The sequence below is a fragment of the Lissotriton helveticus genome, chromosome 3_1 (genome assembly GCF_964261635.1).
Source record: "Lissotriton helveticus chromosome 3_1, aLisHel1.1, whole genome shotgun sequence".
Taxonomy (NCBI): Eukaryota; Metazoa; Chordata; class Amphibia; order Caudata; family Salamandridae; genus Lissotriton; species Lissotriton helveticus.
In genome coordinates this window covers 313,661,068-313,678,810 of record NC_136061.1, presented here as the reverse complement: position 1 = coordinate 313,678,810, position 17,743 = coordinate 313,661,068, and the positions used below count along the sequence as shown (strand labels likewise).

At 46.0% G+C, this 17,743-nt stretch overlaps 1 protein-coding gene across 2 annotated transcripts in view; it reads left to right on the top strand.

Moving 5' to 3' along the window:
* Nucleotides 1-17,743, top strand: part of VPS53 (VPS53 subunit of GARP complex) — a 1,098,026-nt gene that overhangs the window by 970,328 nt on the left and 109,955 nt on the right. The window lies entirely within an intron of this gene.

Below are 17,743 nucleotides of genomic sequence, written 5' to 3'. Positions count from 1 at the left end.
GTAAACCGAAGGAATTCCAAAAAGAGCCCTAAAGTAATTCCCTAGGGAACCGAGGGAAAGGTTCCCAGCCCCCTATTGAAAAAAAGCCATGGGCCCTGCATGTAAGCCTGCCCAGAAGGGCCCCCGTGCATGTTATGGTTGTGGTCAGGTGAGCCACTTCATACGGGATCCTAAGTGTCCCAATAAAGCCACCACTGCATCCACAGGTGCACTGCCCCGTGAGTTGACTAGTGTAGCCTTGGGGGAGGAGTCGGGTTCCCAGAAGGGGTGGGAGCCAGCAGAGTTGAGCGTGGTCTCACTAGGAGAGAGTGAGGTGGTCCCAAGGACCCACCTGCTCGCTAACACTAAGAAATACGGTCAGTGGGTGACCATAAATGGCAATTGGGTGCAGGCCCTGAGAGACACTGGAGTCAGTGTGACAGCTGTCAGATGTCAGCTAGTGTCTGAAGAGCAGGTGGTCCCCAACGTACTTTACCCAGTAGTTGCAGCTGACAACTCAGAGTGCCTCTGCAAAGTGGCACAGGTTCCCTTTGAGTGGGGTGGGTCTCGGGTACCTTGAAAGTTGTTGTGAGGCCAGCCATGCCTGTTGACTGTCTACTAGGCAACGATGTGGAGAGCTCCCCTTGGGAGAAGGTGGAGCGCAAGTCTCATTTGGAGATGTTGGGTCTGCCTGAGTGGGCATGTGTGACCACTCAGTCTACGGCAGCCGGTAAGGGCAATCAAGAGGACCTGGAGACTGAAAGAGTGTCCAAGGTGCCTGCCAGAAAGAGAAGAGGTAGGGGGCGCAGGAAACCGGCCCGATGTTCCAACAGTCCAGGAGGAGGTAAACCTTGAAGCGGATGCCCTGGGGCTTACAGGTGAACAAGTGGCCAAACTGGGGGACCTGCCTGAGCTGACCCATTGGCAGCAGGAAGGGGGGTCCCTCCTGGGAGGAATTCTACAGGGAGCAGCAGGAATGAACGTCTCTTGTTGGTTTGCGGCAGCATGATGCAAACCAGACAACAGTTGATCAGTCTGGATCACATTGAATTTAACGCGAGAATGGTCTCCTGTATAGTGAGCCTAAGGTCGCTGAGCCTGGGTCAGCCTGTGTGCTGGTGGTACCCCAGCACTTCAGAGCCTTCCTACTGGATCTGGCTCATGATGCATCGTTGGCAGGACATTTTGGGCAATACGCGACCTTTGAACAGCTTGGCACCCACTTTTACTGGCTCCAAATGTGCACGAACTATGACACCCTTTGTAGGTCTACCCTATGAGAGGGTGGGTATAGACATTATGGGGTCCCTGGATCCCAAGACAGCCATGGGCAACAGGTTCATCCTTGTCTTGGTGAATCATGCCACCTGGTACCCTGACGCCATCCCTCTCCGGACAGTGATGGCCTATGTGGTGAGTCGGGCATTGATGGGGATCTTCTCCTGTGTGGGGTTCCCCAGAGAGGTGGTGTCTGACCGGGGTACCAACTTCATATCCAAGTATATAAAGTCCCTGTGGCAGGAGTGCGGTTTTACCTATAAGTTCACCACTCCTTACCACCCCCAAAGTAATGGGCTGGTTGAGAGATTCAACCGGACCCAGAAGGGCATGATTTGGAGTCTTGGTGAGCCCATGAGGGTTAATGGGATGTCCTCTTACGATACCTATTATTTGCTTATAGGGAGGTACCGCAGAAGTCCTTAGGGTTCAGGCCCTTTGAACTCATATATGAGCATCCTATAAGAGGACCTCTGAGTCTGGTCAGAAAGCTGGGAGAAATCTCCCAGTAAACCTCCCCAGGATGTATATAGCTGCATGCTGGCCTTCAGGAACCAGACTAAGCGCTTCATACAACTTTCTCAGGCGAATCTGGAATCCAGCAAGGAAGAGATGAAATGGTGGTATGATCAGAATGCCACTCTGATCGAGTTTCAGCCTTGTTAGAAAGTGTGGGTCATGGCCCCAGTAGAGCCTTGTGCGTTCCAGGATAAGTGGACTGGGCCTTTTGAGGTGGTGGAGCGCAAGAGTAAAGTCACCTATCTGGTGGACTGGCTGTCTCCAAAGAACCCTTTGCGGGTCCTACATTTGAACCGCCTTAAGCCCCACTTGAAGAGGTCCAAAGTGGGAATGCTCCTAGGAACATTCCCACTTTGAATGAAGGAGGGGAATGCGCCTCTTCCTGACCTTCTGGCTGCTGAGGTATATGATGGGTCAGTGGACGGTGGAATCCTCTCCCCCGCCCTGACTCCTAAACAGTAGAGTGACTGCCGCCAACTGTTGAGACAGTTTGCTGCTCTATTCTCCCTGACCATTGGTGTCACTCAGTGGTGTGTCCATGATGTGGACACTGGGAACAGTCCTCCGGTGAAGCACAAAATTTACAAGGTGACGGACCGGGTCAGAGCTTCAATCAAGGAGGAGGTCTCCAAGATGTTAGCGCTAAGGGTGATTGAGCCCTCCAACAGCCCTTAGGCCAGCCCAGTGGTCTTGGTCCCAAAGGCTGCCGCATCCGGTGGCACACCAGAACTTCAGTTCTGCGTGGACTACAGAGGGCTCAATTCAGTCACCAGGACTGATGCACACCCCATTCCCAGAGCTAATGAGCTCATAGATCGGTTGGGAGCTGCCAAGTACCTCAGTACATTTGACTTAACGTCTGGGTACTGCAGATTGCCTTAACTGATGGGGCCAAGGAGAGGTCAGCATTTTAAACCACAGAAGAGCACTGCCAATTCCGGATGATGTCCTTTGGGTTGAAGAATGCCCCTGCCACTTTCCAGAGGTTCGTCAGCCAGATGTTGGCTAGACTGGGGGATTTCAGTGCTGCTTACCTGGATGACATTGCAGTGTTCAATGCCACTTGGGAGAAACTTCTGCACCACCTCTGGGAAGTGTTGAAGGATCTGCAGAGGGCAGGCCCCCGAATTAAGGCCAGCAAGGCCCAATTCGAGCAGGATTCAGTTGTGTACTTACGACACCAGGTAGGAAGCGGCCAGGTGGCGCCACTACAGCTTATGATTGACACCATTCTTGCTTGGGAACCCCCCCAAGACACAGACAGTGGTGAGAGCCTTTTTAGGCCTCATCAGCTATTACAGGAGATTTGTCAAGGGCTATGGCACCATTGTTGCCTCCTTGATTGAGCTGACTTCCAGGAAGCAGCCCAGGAATGTGAACTGGACTGACACTTGCCCACAAACTTTTGATGCCCTGAAATCTGCCACGAGCACAGCGCCCAACTTCTCAAAGGAATTATCACCACTACCAGCCACTACCATTGTACTAGAAGACTGTGACTAACTATTGAATATTTATGCTATGGTTCTTTTTATATTCTTGAAACCTATTTTTATGTCACAAATTGTCACTACTTTGATATGTAGGTTCTAAGTTCACTTGGGACTCCACTCACCTTCCTTGATTAATTTGCTTACGCATTTACATAAACAGCTAATACTCGTAATTGTTTTGTTATATATGGTTTCTTTTTCCTCTCTCTGACATCTCTTTACCCATGAATACTGCCATTGAGCTAACTATTACATATATTACACACATTGTCCACAGAAACCACTGTTCCTCTCTATACGACAGATGCTTCAGAGCATGGTGTGGGGGCTGTGCTCTCACAACTAAATGAGGAGGGCCTAGACCAACCTGTAGCCTTCATTAGCAGCAGGTCACTTCCACTTGAACAGAGGTGGAGTGTGATTGAGCGTGAGGCTTTTGCTGTGGTCTGGTCGCTGAAGAAGCTGTAGCCCTACTTATTTGGGACTCACCTCCAGGTTCAGACCGACAACAGGCCCCTCAGATTGTTAATGCAGATGAGGGGTGAGAACCCAAAGTTGTTGAGGTAGGTCCATTTCCCTAAAAGGGATGGACTTCATTGTGGAACACCGCCCTGGTACAGAACACTCCAATGCTGATGGCCTGTCCATATTTTTCTGCCTTAGTGAAGAGAATTCCCAAGAAGGTGGGTAGTTCTCCCCACATTTCAGCTGCAGGGGACATGTGCTAGACCTGCATCATTGGTATGAGTTTCCCCTGTATTGTTGCCTTTGCCTTCTGTTATTTTGCGGAATGTTGGACTTCGTTTTTGCTGGTCTAGATGCTTTAGGCACTTTGCCACTGCAGTTCAGTGCCCAAGTGCTACCCGTAGATAATTGTTATGGACTGGTGATACCATGATTGGCATGTTTGATTTACTAGTCAGTCCCTAGTACAGTGCACTGTATGTGCCCAGGTCCTGTAAATCAAAGGCTTCTAGTGGGCCTGCAGCAATGATTGTGCCACCCACATTATCATCCTGTAAATGTAACTCAGACCTGCCGCTGCAGTGTCTGTGCTTAGTTTGGTACTGCCATGACGACTTGGCAAGTGCACCCACTTAGAGGTTGGATGTGAGAGAGCGGGAGATCTGTTTTTGAATGATATCTTCATGACGTTGGAGGAGGCAGGGATACACTTTGCATTGGTCTGGGGCAATTTCGGCAGTAGGCAAGTGTGTCCCGCACGGTCTGGAAGCTCTGAATGGCCATCCCAGATGAACCCAGTGACTCACACATTCTGAGAGTGATGATAGACCCCGGTCTGTCAGGGGTATCATCTTCCGGATATATACTGCTCTGAAGAACGCTAGGCAGACAGGAGTAACATCCACACAGGGCCGGATTTAGGGCAGTGTTACTGGTGCGGTCTCACCGGGCGCTAACCTGTGGAGGTGGCGCTGACCTCCAGGGAACACTGTGTTTAGCAATAGCTTATGATTGGCGGGGTGAGGGCCAGTTTTGCCCAGTGGTAGTGAGAGAATCCGAGGAGGCGATCATGGGGAGTGGGGGGTGTCAAAAACTGTCGCACTGGGCGCCACCAGTTCTAAAGCCGGCCCTGCATACACGTGTGATAATTGGAGTGTGGACATGGAGTTCCCCCTTTCGTAGAGAGAGTGCAGACGTGCCTGAATGCAGGTACAAGAAGTGGCCTGCCTTGCCAGATACACCGCAGCGCCTGCATAGGGTTTATCCAACACGCTCTGCTGGATGTATGAGTTGTGTGGTGTCCCTGCCTAACTTTGGACACGTCACGTGGACATGCCATGTAGTGAAACCTTTATAAGAGGAAGATTTTGCAGGAGGTGCAGAGAGTGACGGTGGCAAAAGCTGAACTAACAGCACGACATTCAGGTGAATTCCATTCACTCAGGATCCCCCACAGACCCATGCCCTCACCATATCTTCAACAAAGCAGACTCCATCATAGCACCACACCTCCGAGACGTCATCAACTGCTCCCTCAACTCCGCCACCTTCCCGGATAGCTGGAAACACGCAGAACTCAGCGCCCTTCTGAAAAAACCCACAGCTGACCCCACCGAACTCAAAAACTACCGCCCCATCTCGCTCCTACCATTCCCGGCCAAAGTCATCGAGAAAGCTGTCAACAACCAGCTCGCCGCCTTCCTCGAAACCAACAGATCCCTCGACTCCTCACAGTCCGGCTTCCGAGCAAAACACAGCACTGAGACCGCACTCATCGCAGCAACAGACGACATTCGAACTCTACTGGACAATGGAGACACAGTCGCCCTCATCCTCCTTGACCTCTCCGCAGCCTTCGACACAGTCTGCCATAGCACCCTCCTACAACGCCTCAGAAACATCGGAATCCAAGGAAAAGCACTGCAATGGATCACCTCGTTCCTCACCGGAAGAACCCAGAGAGTCCGCCTTCCACCATTCAAGTCAGAGGCCACTGAAGTCATCTGCGGCGTGCCACAAGGATCTTCACTCAGCCCCACCCTCTTCAACGTATACATGAGCCCCCTCGCGACCATCGCACGCCAACACAACCTCAACATCATCTCCTACGCTGATGACACTCAACTGATCCTCTCACTCACCAAAGACCCGAACACCGCCAAAACCAACCTACATGAAGGAATGAAAGAAGTAGCCGAGTGGATGAAGCACAGCCGTCTGAAACTGAACTCAGACAAAACAGAAGTCCTTATCTTAGGTACCTCCCCCTCCGCCTGGGATGACTCTTGGTGGCCAGAGGCCCTTGGAAAAGCACCCATCCCGACGGACCACGCACGGAACCTGGGCGTCATCCTGGACTCCTCACTCTCAATGAACAGACAAGTCAACGCCGTTTCATCATCTTGCTTCAACATTCTTCGCATGCTCAAAAAAACATTTCGCTGGATCCCCACCGAAACTAGAAAAACAGTCACCCACGCACTGATCACCGCCTGGACTACGGTAACACCCTATACGCCGGTACCACCGCAAAACTTCAGAAAAAACTCCAACGCATCCAGAACGCATCAGCCAGACTCATACTAGACATCCCGCGTAAAGACCACATTTCTAGTCACCTGAAAAACCTCCACTGGCTCCCTGTCAATAAGAGGATAACATTCCGCCTCCTAACCCACGCACACAAAGCACTTTACGAACTTGGACCCGAATGCCTCAACACACGACTTTCCTTCTACACCCCCTCCCGCCAGCTACGCTCCTCCAACCAAGCCCTTGCCGCTGTACCACGCATCAACAAAACCACCATGGGAGGAAGATCCTTCTCCTACCTGGCAGCTAAAACCTGGAACTCACTTCCCATTCACCTTCGCCTCACTCAGAACCACCTAGCATTCAGAAAGGAACTTAAAACTTGGTTATTCGACAAGTAATTCCCCACCCTTCCTCAAGTGCCTTGAGACCCTCTGGGTATGTAGCGCGCTATATAAATTATTTGACTTGACTTGACATTGCTTACTGGGACTGCTGCCAATCCCAAAAAAAGTAGCAAGATGAGATACAGATTTGCCCAACTGGGACAGGAACTTGCCAGACAACATGTTGCAATTCAATGGGCAAGCCCAACACCACTGACAAGGGGTAAATGGAGGGGCTGATCTACTAAAGTGAACAGTAGCTGAAGAGTTTCGGCACCGGAAAGTCGGCTCAGATGGTAATTTGGAACGTGACCTAAATATCTGGGGATCAATGGTAGATCTTCTGGGTGAAGATAGTGAGGTGGTAGTTTGTGGCTCTGCCCCGAGATCACTGAGGGCTTTGGCTGCAGCCACCCACATGGTTGTTGAAGACCGAGTTGAAGACCGAGTTGAATCCTGGTGGATCCTAGTGACCCCCCCACACCCATTTGTGAATGCCGGAGGACTCCAGGGCTTAATTTTTTTTTTTTGCAGAGTTTTATATAGCGCGAACTAGAACCGAACCGAATCAGTTATCAGAGCGCTTTACATAGCACCAGTTACGTTACATGAGGGCACACTTTCCTTTTTAGGCACGGGGAGATTAAGTGATTTGCCCAGAATCACAGGGGGTTTTTGGCGTCGTTACCGAGACTCGAACCCAGATCCCCAGGTCCGAGGTCGAGCGCCTTAGCCGTTAGGCCAACCCCTCTTAAGGGAGTGATGTGCTTAAGACGTGTGATTTTTTTTCCAATTTTATCTTTATGCTTATTTATATAGCGCAAACTCGACCCGAAGGTATTGGAGCACTTCACATGAGCAAGGACACATTCAGGCACAGGGAGAATAAGTGATTTGCCCAGAATCACAGGATGTGGACGCGACCCCTAGGCTTGAAGCTTGCTTTCCAGCACCAAAGTCGGCAATCTAGCCGGCAGACGACATCCACTCCCAATATTACAGGGCTGCTGAGCGACCCCCCCACCCCCCCCCCCCCTCTCCTCCTCTTCTCCCTGTACTCCAACGGACCTTCTGATGCCTGTGTGTCAGTAATTGTGTGTGTGTGCTTGTTTCGCTAAACCCTTTCTAGGCCCTTTCCTTTTCTATCCCTCCTCTATCCAACTAACAGACTCACATGTCTACCGCTCAAATGAATTTCATATTTCCCTATACTAATTCACCACTAATCCTTTTTGGGTTACAGAGTAGCGTGCTACTCGCCAAAAACTGATTTGATGCCTCGACAGGGGTAGTAAGTACTATATAAATGCAATTACAATTACATACACACACACACTGCCTACACACACACACACACACACACACTCTCTTACATACACACACTAAAAACTTCAAGCACGCACACAACATACATACATTTTAAAAGCATTTTTTTACTTGCCTCAGCTGCCAGGGAAAGTCATATTCAAGCAATTTGTACTCCATTTTTTATTAAAGTAATAGAGAATAATTTAATATTATCACCACTAATATAATAAAAATTGACAAAAAACGAGGTGAGTGAAGCCCCTCTGACGTCCATAAGGATGAGCTGCTTCACTAGGGGTCGCAAAGGTAGTACCAGGGGTCACAGCAACCCCTAAATGATGTCCTTGGTGTTGTTTGATAACATAGAAAGTAAACTGTGCACTCATCTGTTCTTTGTGTGTGAAAATTTTTCGCCAGTACAAGCAGAGCACTCCCTTCAGATTATTGTAGTATTTTGAGTTTTTGCTAGGATTGAATAGTTTATCCAGCTAATGTTTACCAGTATAACTCTGCATAGTGACAGTGTTGTCTGCTTGGATTGTGCGATTAACACTAGCATAATGCCAAGTCACTTAGTTGTTTCTTCGCAAAGTATGCATAATTTTCACGAAGCCTGTAATTCAGCCCAGTGTTAAAAACTGGGTCTTGCATACATATTTTAGTATATCTGCTATTTGTGTTCAAGTCATTCGTGAAGTAAGCGTATATGTATTTGAATACCAAATGCTTGTTAGTTAAGAGCACAACATGGTGTACTTAGAAGCCAAACCAAGACAGGCGCTGTCGATTTTACCCTTTTGACTTCTTTAGATACTCACTTCATCATTATTGGAGTTCGGGGGCCCCGGCCTAAGTAAGTTCTTCGGATTGAACCTCAAAATAATATAAAAAGACAGAAATAAGTGTACATCAAACCTACACAAATTATGAATTGGTTCATTTAATTCACAATCTCAAAAACATGCAAAAATCAAAATTTTAAGGTGAAAGTTAAAGCTTTTCAAAATTGTGTTTTCTTTCTAAAAAGCACAATGCGATAAGCTAGACCACCCGATGCATATCAGTGCTGCTTCAATCGAGGCCACCACTCGTCCACACTAGATTATGTCTATGTACTTGCGCTGCTCCCATGAATCAAGATACAAATGCCAACTTAATGTTTACCTTCCAATTTCAAATTCCTTCACATATACAAAGCGCTTTAAAATGTTCAGGCTGGCTTTATTAATGTGCTGTGTTGATCTGCTAATATTAATACTGCCACCCAATAACCCCGTTCCCCCCTGAATAAGACGTCGCGAGCCCACTGCTCTGGCATACAAGGTGGTGGCAGCTCCTTGGCAGTTTTTGTTATTAGAGCTCGTGCAGATTGCGAGGGGCTCCTACTCTGCACGCGGTAAAACATTATTGTGTTACTTTTTAAAATCGCATTTTATTCTGTTTTAAACTCGCACTCAATTGAACAAGAATTGTTTGCTTAAGACGCTTAAAATTACATGTATTAATTTACCGTTTTTGTGGACCCCTAGCCCCGTTCCATCGCGGCTTCGTGCCGTTTGTGTGGAGGGCAGGGTGAGCTTCAGAATTACAGAGCCGCCTCCCCGAGCAGAACGGAGTTAGCGTTCCAGCTGGGGGCGGGGCTTAGAGTATAAGTAAAAGCGTGATTGAGGGCTCTGACGACTTACAAGGTGGTGGCAGCTCCTTGGCAGTTTTTGTTATTAGAGCTCGTGCAGATTGCGAGGGGCTCCTCCTCTGCACGCGGTAAAACATTATTGTGTTACTTTTTAAAATCGCATTTTATTCTGTTTTAAACTCGCACTCAATTGAACAAGAATTGTTTGCTTAAGACGCTTAAAATTACATGTATTAATTTACCGTTTTTGTGGACCCCTAGCACCGTTCCATCGCGGCTTCGTGCCGTTTGTGTGGAGGGCAGGGTGAGCTTCAGAATTACAGAGCCGCCTCCCCGAGCAGAACGGAGTTAGCGTTCCAGCTGGGGGCGGGGCTTAGAGTATAAAATAGTCACTCTGAAGCGCAGCGGGAGCGCCGACACCGCGCCGAAGCCGTGCCAAAGGGGTGCCAGTCTGCGCCAGTCCGCGCTGGGACCGCGCTGCGCACTAGATCCCCTGCCTCTTGTAACATCCACAATACTCCAAAGGTAATAACTTACACCCGATCTCAACTTTTGTGTATCGGCAAGACTTTAATTGATAAACGATGTTCCCATTTTTGTGCAGACTCTCTGGCCAATCTACCTACTAATCCTTGTCTAAACTGCGCTTTTAAATCTACTCCTCCTCACTCTAATCTAGCTGCCCCTAGGTTGGCACTAATCCCTGAAGAATATATACATTGTGCTCTTATAAACGCCCGCTCCCTTGTCAAACACAGGGATGAGGTAGCTGAACTTATAGCCACTCAAAATCTAGACATCCTGTTTATTACAGAGACCTGGGCAGACTCTGCTTCTGGCCCGGATTTCAATATAGCCACTCCTGATGGCTATTATGTCACCCGACTAGATAGATCCTCTGGAAAAAGAGGGGGTGGTCTAGCTATCATACATCGTGTTAACCTGGCGCTAAAAATTGAGCCAATGATCCATGATTCCATGGAAGCCTTATGTTTCACCTTTACACTCTCGCCCACTCAAACCTTTAAGGGAACATTACTTTACCGACCTCCCACCTCACGCACATCTTTCTTAGAAGCTCTCAATCCTCTATTAGAACCAGTAGCTGCCTATACAGAATATACAATACTGGGTGATTTTAATTTTCATCTAGAAAATCATGCTGATAAAGATTCCATCAAGATTATCTCTGACTTTCAGGCTGCAGGCTTGGAACAACGAGTCTCCTCAGCCACTCACCAAGCTGGTCATACCTTGGACGGATTATTCACTAACAACTCCTTTATGAATCAACCTACTGTGATTCCACTCACCTGGACTGATCACTCGGCAGTCATATTCTCTATACTAATCAGGAAACGCAAATACTGCGCGCCCTCTGCACGCTCACAGATCAAATGTCGCGACTGGAAAAATATTAACCACCAGGTCTTTAATAATGCACTTAAAGCCACTAAATTCAAAGACTCAAATGACCCAGGTGAAGCATCCAATAACTATGTGCGCTGGTTGAATAATGCACTAGATTATGTGGCACCTGTCAAAAAACTGCAGCCTAACCGCAATAAACCTTCTGCTCCTTGGTTCTCCGAACTACTAAGGCTCGAGAGACAACGATGTCGTAACCTAGAGAGACGTTGGCGTAGGAATTACGACAATAACGATAGAGAGAGATATAAAACAGCCCTGCATATCTATAAAAAACTTATTACTAAGGAAAAATGTAATTTCTATACCACACAAATAGAATCAGCTCAAAATTCGAGCAAACAGTTATTCCAGGTGGTAAAAAAGCTATCCAACCCTACGGTTCCTGACTCCATAGAACCTTCTCAAGCCTTCTGCAATGAAATTGCGGATTTTTTTAAAGGAAAGGTCACAGACATTTTTAATAACTTCACAAAAAAAACTTCTGATGTTATAGCTGGCCCAGTTGCTCCTCATATATCTACCAGGCCAACCCTGGAAACATTCTCTTCACTCCCTCAGGTGTCTATAGAGGAAATTATGAATGCGGTCAAATCAGGATCTCCTATGGACCCTTGCCCTCCAAGCATTCTTAAACTAGCATCTGATCAGGTAGCCCCGGTGCTTACCCATATTTGCAACACGATGTTCCAGACAGGTGATTACCCTAAAGTCTGGAAGAAAGTCATCGTGAAGCCCCTTCTAAAAAAATCAACACTAAATCCAGCAGAGCTAAAAAAGCTATCGACCCATTGCCTCGCTTCCATATCCTTCTAAGGTATTCGAGAAGGCAATTAATTTACAGCTCTCAAGCTTTATTGATAACAACAACCTACTAGATGATACCCAATTTGGGTTTAGAAAGGGTCACGGCACCGAGACCGCTTTGATAAAAGCAACCGAAGAAGTCAGAATAGTTCTGGACCAAGGCGGTACAGCAATCTTAATACTCTTAGATCTATCGGCTGCCTTCGACACGGTCGATCACAACATCTTGATCGACCGTGTCGATGCCATGGGCATCCAAGGCAAAGCTAAGACTCTTCTGGCATCTTTTTTATCAGACAGAGAACAGTCTGTGAAAATGGGTAGCTACTACTCGCCTGATTTCACCTTGCCTTGTGGAGTTCCTCAGGGCTCCTCGCTAAGTCCGACGCTCTTTAATATCTATGTATCGGACTTAGCGAGGGTGATCAAGTCATTCGGCATTGGAATAACATCATACGCCGATGACACTCAATTAGTCCTGGCTATTCACAGAAACGGAGCTGCAGTGGCCGCTAACTTCCAGGAAGGAATGAGAGCGATCTGCACCTGGATGGACCAGAACTGCTTAAAATTAAACTCCGACAAGACGGAGGTCATGCTTTTTGGTGACTTGACCCCGTCTTGGTCACCAGTCTGGTGGCCAGCAGAGCTGGGAGATCCGCCTCTCCCGGTGTCAAAAGTTAGGAACCTCGGAGTTCTATTTGATAATAAGCTTACCTTCCACAGCCATGCTAACGCAGTGGTTTCAGCGTCCTTTTTTACCTTGAGAATGGTAAAGAAACTTCTCCCTTTCCTACCTCCAAACTCAGGCAAAACCCTAATGTCTACGCTAGTCCTTTCAAAGATTGATTATTGTAACGGACTATTGCTGAATGCACAGGAACAAGTCATGAATAAACTACAACTAGTGCAAAACGCTGCTGCAAGAATTTTAACCGGTACACCCAAATTCTCATCCATATCTCCCATCATTCGCCAACTTCATTGGCTGCCTGTCAGAAGCCGCACAAAGTTTAAGGCCTTGTGCATCATTTATAAAACATTGAACAATACTGGACCGGACTTCTTAAAAAAATCCATCACTCTCTATAAACCTAATCGTTCCTTACGCTCTGCGGCATCTCAGCTACTTGATATTCCACGCACTAAGAAAGCAACATGGGGCGACAAACTCTTCACAGTTGCTGCCTCCAAATTGTGGAATGAGCTCCCCCTTAATATTAAATCAAGCTCTTCCTTATTTATATTTCGGAAGCACATTAAAACGTGGCTTTTCAACCAATAATTCTTGTAGGAGCCCTCTGCAATCTTGACGAACTCTAGCGCCGAGACACCGGAAGGTATTTGTGCGCTCTAGAAATTTTATAAATATTTAGAAATAATACAAAGATACGAGTTGCTTATACGACAAACGCTTCCAAGAGAAGCTTATGCAGATGCGAGTTATGGAAGCAGCAGGAAACTTTCCCTGCTTTGCGATTAACTATGATGGATAATGGATGATCGGATTTCTCTCGGCGAGGTGCTTCAGGCACACCCTCCAGAGGGACAGTAGTGGCTGTGGGGTGGGATTGGTCTAGCCATGTGGGTCTTTCACTTTCAGTGCTGGGGTCGGAGCTTTTTTCTGCATCTCCGTACCACACGGGTTAATTTTGTTTTGCTAAATTATTGACAAAACGCTGACCCTTACCATAAGGCATCCTGATAGCAATCTGGACATATCTTATGCAGTGAGACTTTTAGTGCTCGATTGTAACTTAATGTTAAGCTTCAAACATTGAAATATTTAGTAAATAAGCAAGTTGTTTGCTGTATCTCTCCCGAGACTAAATTCTACATGCCGAGCTGAGCAGTAGACTCCAAATTCTCATATTCTAAGGGCATCAGCTGCGCCAATGTGTTTCTTTTCCCAAAGAGAATGCATCACATGGAGCTTAGCAGTGCGGGCTTAAAAAGTCAGATATAGGAAGCCCAAGTTGCTATAGGGACACACTAATGTCCCTCGCCTTGCGTCAAGGTATCCAAGGGTGCAACTCTTTGAGGAAAGTCACCTGTCTGACCATACTCCAGATCACACGGTGTAAAATTGTATTCTATTGTAATCGCATTTATATAGCGCTTACTACCCCTGACAAGGCGTCTAAGCGCTTTTTCGGCGAGTAGCACGCTACTCTGGGACCCATAGAGGATTAGTGTTGAAACATGCAAGTACATTTTAAGTGGTGGATAGGTTGGTCAGTTATAGGTTAGTCAGTTATTTGGATTCGGATTCAGAAAGAAGGCAGAATCTTGAAGCTCGCTACTCAGGAAACCCATAAAGGATTAGCGCTGAATTAGTATGGTGTAATATGAAAGTAATTTGAGTGGTAGATATTAATCAGTTATTTTGAGTGAGAAGGGTAGCGGAGGAATAAAAGGGAAGAAAGGTTTGCATTCATGTATGACCTGTTACCCCTGATGGGTGTTGAAGCGCTTATCTGGCGAGTAGGACTCAACTCTGGAACCTATAAATTATTTGTGTTGAAAAAAATTAATATAGTGAAGTATGAAGTCATTTGAGTGGTGGATATGTTATTCAGTTATTTGGATGGAGAAGGATAGGTTCCTGGATAGGCAAGGGAAAGAGGTTTGTATTTATATAGCGCTTGCTACCCCTTGATGAGGTTTTGAGGCGCTTCATTGGCGAGTAGCACGCTACTCTGGAACCCATAATGGATTAGTGGTGAATTAGTATAGTGGAATATGGAAATTGAGAAGTGAACATGGGAATCTGTTATTTTGATTGAAAAGGATAGTGGAGGGACATAAGAGTGAGATTTTTTTTTCTTTTCTTTTTTAGGTCATAGCAGTAGGAGGAGGCTTTTGTATATGTAAAAGGGGTTTTTGAGGGGAAGAGTCAGATGGAAGAGTTTATAAAGGTTTGTTTTGGGGGATCGGTATAGTATAAAAGAGGTGTCCGATGATGCAAGGAGGGGTAGAGTAGGAGAGCGTCTAGAAAAGGTTATTTTGGGGCTCATAGTAGTGGTATGGGGTTTGGGTTAAATGAGAGAGTAGATGTAGAGAATATATTGATATATGTATAGGGTGAGAGATTGGGTAGTGCTTTGGAAATAGTAGTAGAAAGAATTTTGAGATGAGTCAGAAGGTTGGGCCAGAGGATATATTGAGAGAAGTATAGGTTTAGAAATAGGGTAGTGCATTTGAAATGCTAAATTAGAAGAAAGTGATAAACCTAGAGATCCATAAGTACATTGAAAGTATATAGATGCATAGAGGAGGTAAGTATATAAAGATTAAAGATATTGATAGAGGTACAGGCTGAGAAATAGGGTAGTGCATTGGATATGCTTTTTCAGGAGAAAGGTAACAGACACACAAATACAAGTACATGGAAGGTACATAGAAGCACAATGGAAGTAAGTACATGTAGACCAAAGATGATTTTTATTTATCTATTTATTTATTTACAACAACATAATTATTCTACATGTTTATACAAAGCAATACACAAAGATAGGTACATATCTATAGTGAAAATAAATGCTTACATCCAGAGAAATATGCTGTAAATCTCTCTTTGCTTATGTGGGGAAGAGCCAATTATTGAGTAGTTTTCTGAAGATAAGGTGGTTGTTGGGGGGTAAAGAGTTCCATAGTTTTGCTGCTTGAACAGAGAAGGATTTGCCACCCATGTTTGTTTTCTTGTATCTTGGGATTTTGAAGCCAGATGCCCCTTTAGAGCGTAGGTCCCTTTGTTGAATGTGTTTGGTGATTTTATTCCTGATGAAGAGTGGTTCCATCCCAAGTATTGCTTTGTGGGTGTTACAAAGTAGCTTGAACGTAGATCTTCTGGCAACCGGTATCCAATGCAGGGCTTTCCACGCAGGTGAGATGTGGTCTCGCGGTTTGATATGCAAGAGTAGTCTGGCAGCCGAGTTCTGAATCCATTGTAGTCTTTTCATGGTCATTAAAGGTGATCCGTGGTAGAGGCTATTGGGGTAATCGAGTTTGGACAAAACAAGGGAGATGGTAGCTTGGACCTTTTGTGGAAATCCCAAATGAGGGAAAATTTGTCGCAGTGTTTTTATAGTGACAAAGCTTGATCTTGCTAGTTTGTCCACTTGGACATTCATCGACAGCTTCGAGTCAGTCCATGGTCATTCCAAGGTTTCTTACTTCCTTTGATACTTTAGGCGGTGATCCCAGTTAATCAGGCCAAGTGGCAAGCGGGTCGTAATGTTTCCAATCGCCACATGTGAGTATTTCCGTTTTTGAAGCATTCAATTTGAGATGGCTCCAAGTCATCCACTCATCCACGGCTCTGAGACAACTGAAAATTGGGGATTTTTCAATGTCTTTGAGGCATTTCAGTTGAAGGAGTATTCGCGTATCATCTGCATAGTTATAGCACAGTTAGACAACCTAGAACATGCGACTTAGGACCATCTCAGGAATGGTGGGAAGTGAGAATACTCTTTTATACGCTCATACCAGTCCACAACAGGAGTAAAATAAAGACACTGTAAGGTTAAAATGTTTATTTTAACAACGTGATCTCAAGCGCAGTATTTTAATCAACATCCGCATACATATGGAAAATAATAATACGTACAGCATGGTTACAATTCCATAAAATACAAAAGGAGGAATCATGTTACAATGATAGTGCAAACAGGTGATAAAAAGCGCCTATTTAAAGCACCCTCCCTATCTAGGAACTAGGTATTATAAAACTATAGAAGGTCTCTTGAGCTTTTTTAGGGGGACCCCATTTACCTGGCCGCTCTGTAAGTGTAAATTACATCAGGACCGGTTAGTCTCTCTGCATGCCTGGAATCTTCCAAGTGTGTTCAATTCTGGCAAGTGTGCTATGATAAAGGCGCCAGAATCCTACTCGGCTTGCAGATGTCAAATTATTGTGTCTAGAATGTGTTACACGGACACGCCGATAAACAGGCTCGCACGTTATGATAACCTTGGCGGCTTAGCACTCATTGTACAGACTGGGGACAGGATGTATGTCTAGAGATGTCGAAAAACAAACCTTTTCTCATGTATAGGTCTTCGTGAAAGCTAACTCAGCAAAAACAGCCAAACAGTGTCGTGTACAAAAGCAGCAAAAAGGAAAAATGGTGTTTAAACTTTGAATAAGCCATGCCAACTTAACATGCACGCAGAAAGAGGCCCATAAACCATACTACAAGGTGAAATTGATTGATCAGTCCCGGTAATAACGTCATGTAGATGTTGAAAAGTATGGGTGAGATGATAGAACCTTGAGGGACCCCTGCTTTTGTGGAGTATGGTTTGGATGAGAAAGGTGTGGCATGGATTACATTAGTTCAGTTTCAAAGGTAGGACGCAATCCAGTCTAGAGCAGTTCCTTCTATGCCGACTTCATAGAGTCTTTGTTTCAGAGTGTCATGATCAACCGTGTCAAAGGCACCTGAGAGGTCCAAGAGGAGTAGCGCAGCAACCCCTTTGCGGTCAACTGTATTCTTAAGGTCATCCTAGATGGCAAGAAGGGAAGATTCAGTGCCTCTTCCTGGACGGAATCTTGTTTGGAATTCTGAGAGTAAGTCATTCTCTTCAATGAATTGTGACATCTGGGCGAACGCTGCTCTTTCTATCAGTTTGCCCTGGAAAGGTCCATTTTTAATGGGTCTGTAGTTGTCAGGGTTCAGTGGGTCCAAGTTTGTTTTCTTCAGTAAAGGGTGTATGTGTGATTTTTTTAGTTCTTCTGGAAATATTCCGGTAGTTAAGGAATTGTTGATGATTCTTCCTACTGGAGTGGCTGCAGAGGTTGTTAAAAGAATTGAATAAAATGGTAGTCTTAGTATTCAGGTAGGATAGTTATGTAGGATGACACCTCTGCTGCAGAGGTCAGTGCGCACACTTCATCATACGTTTGTATC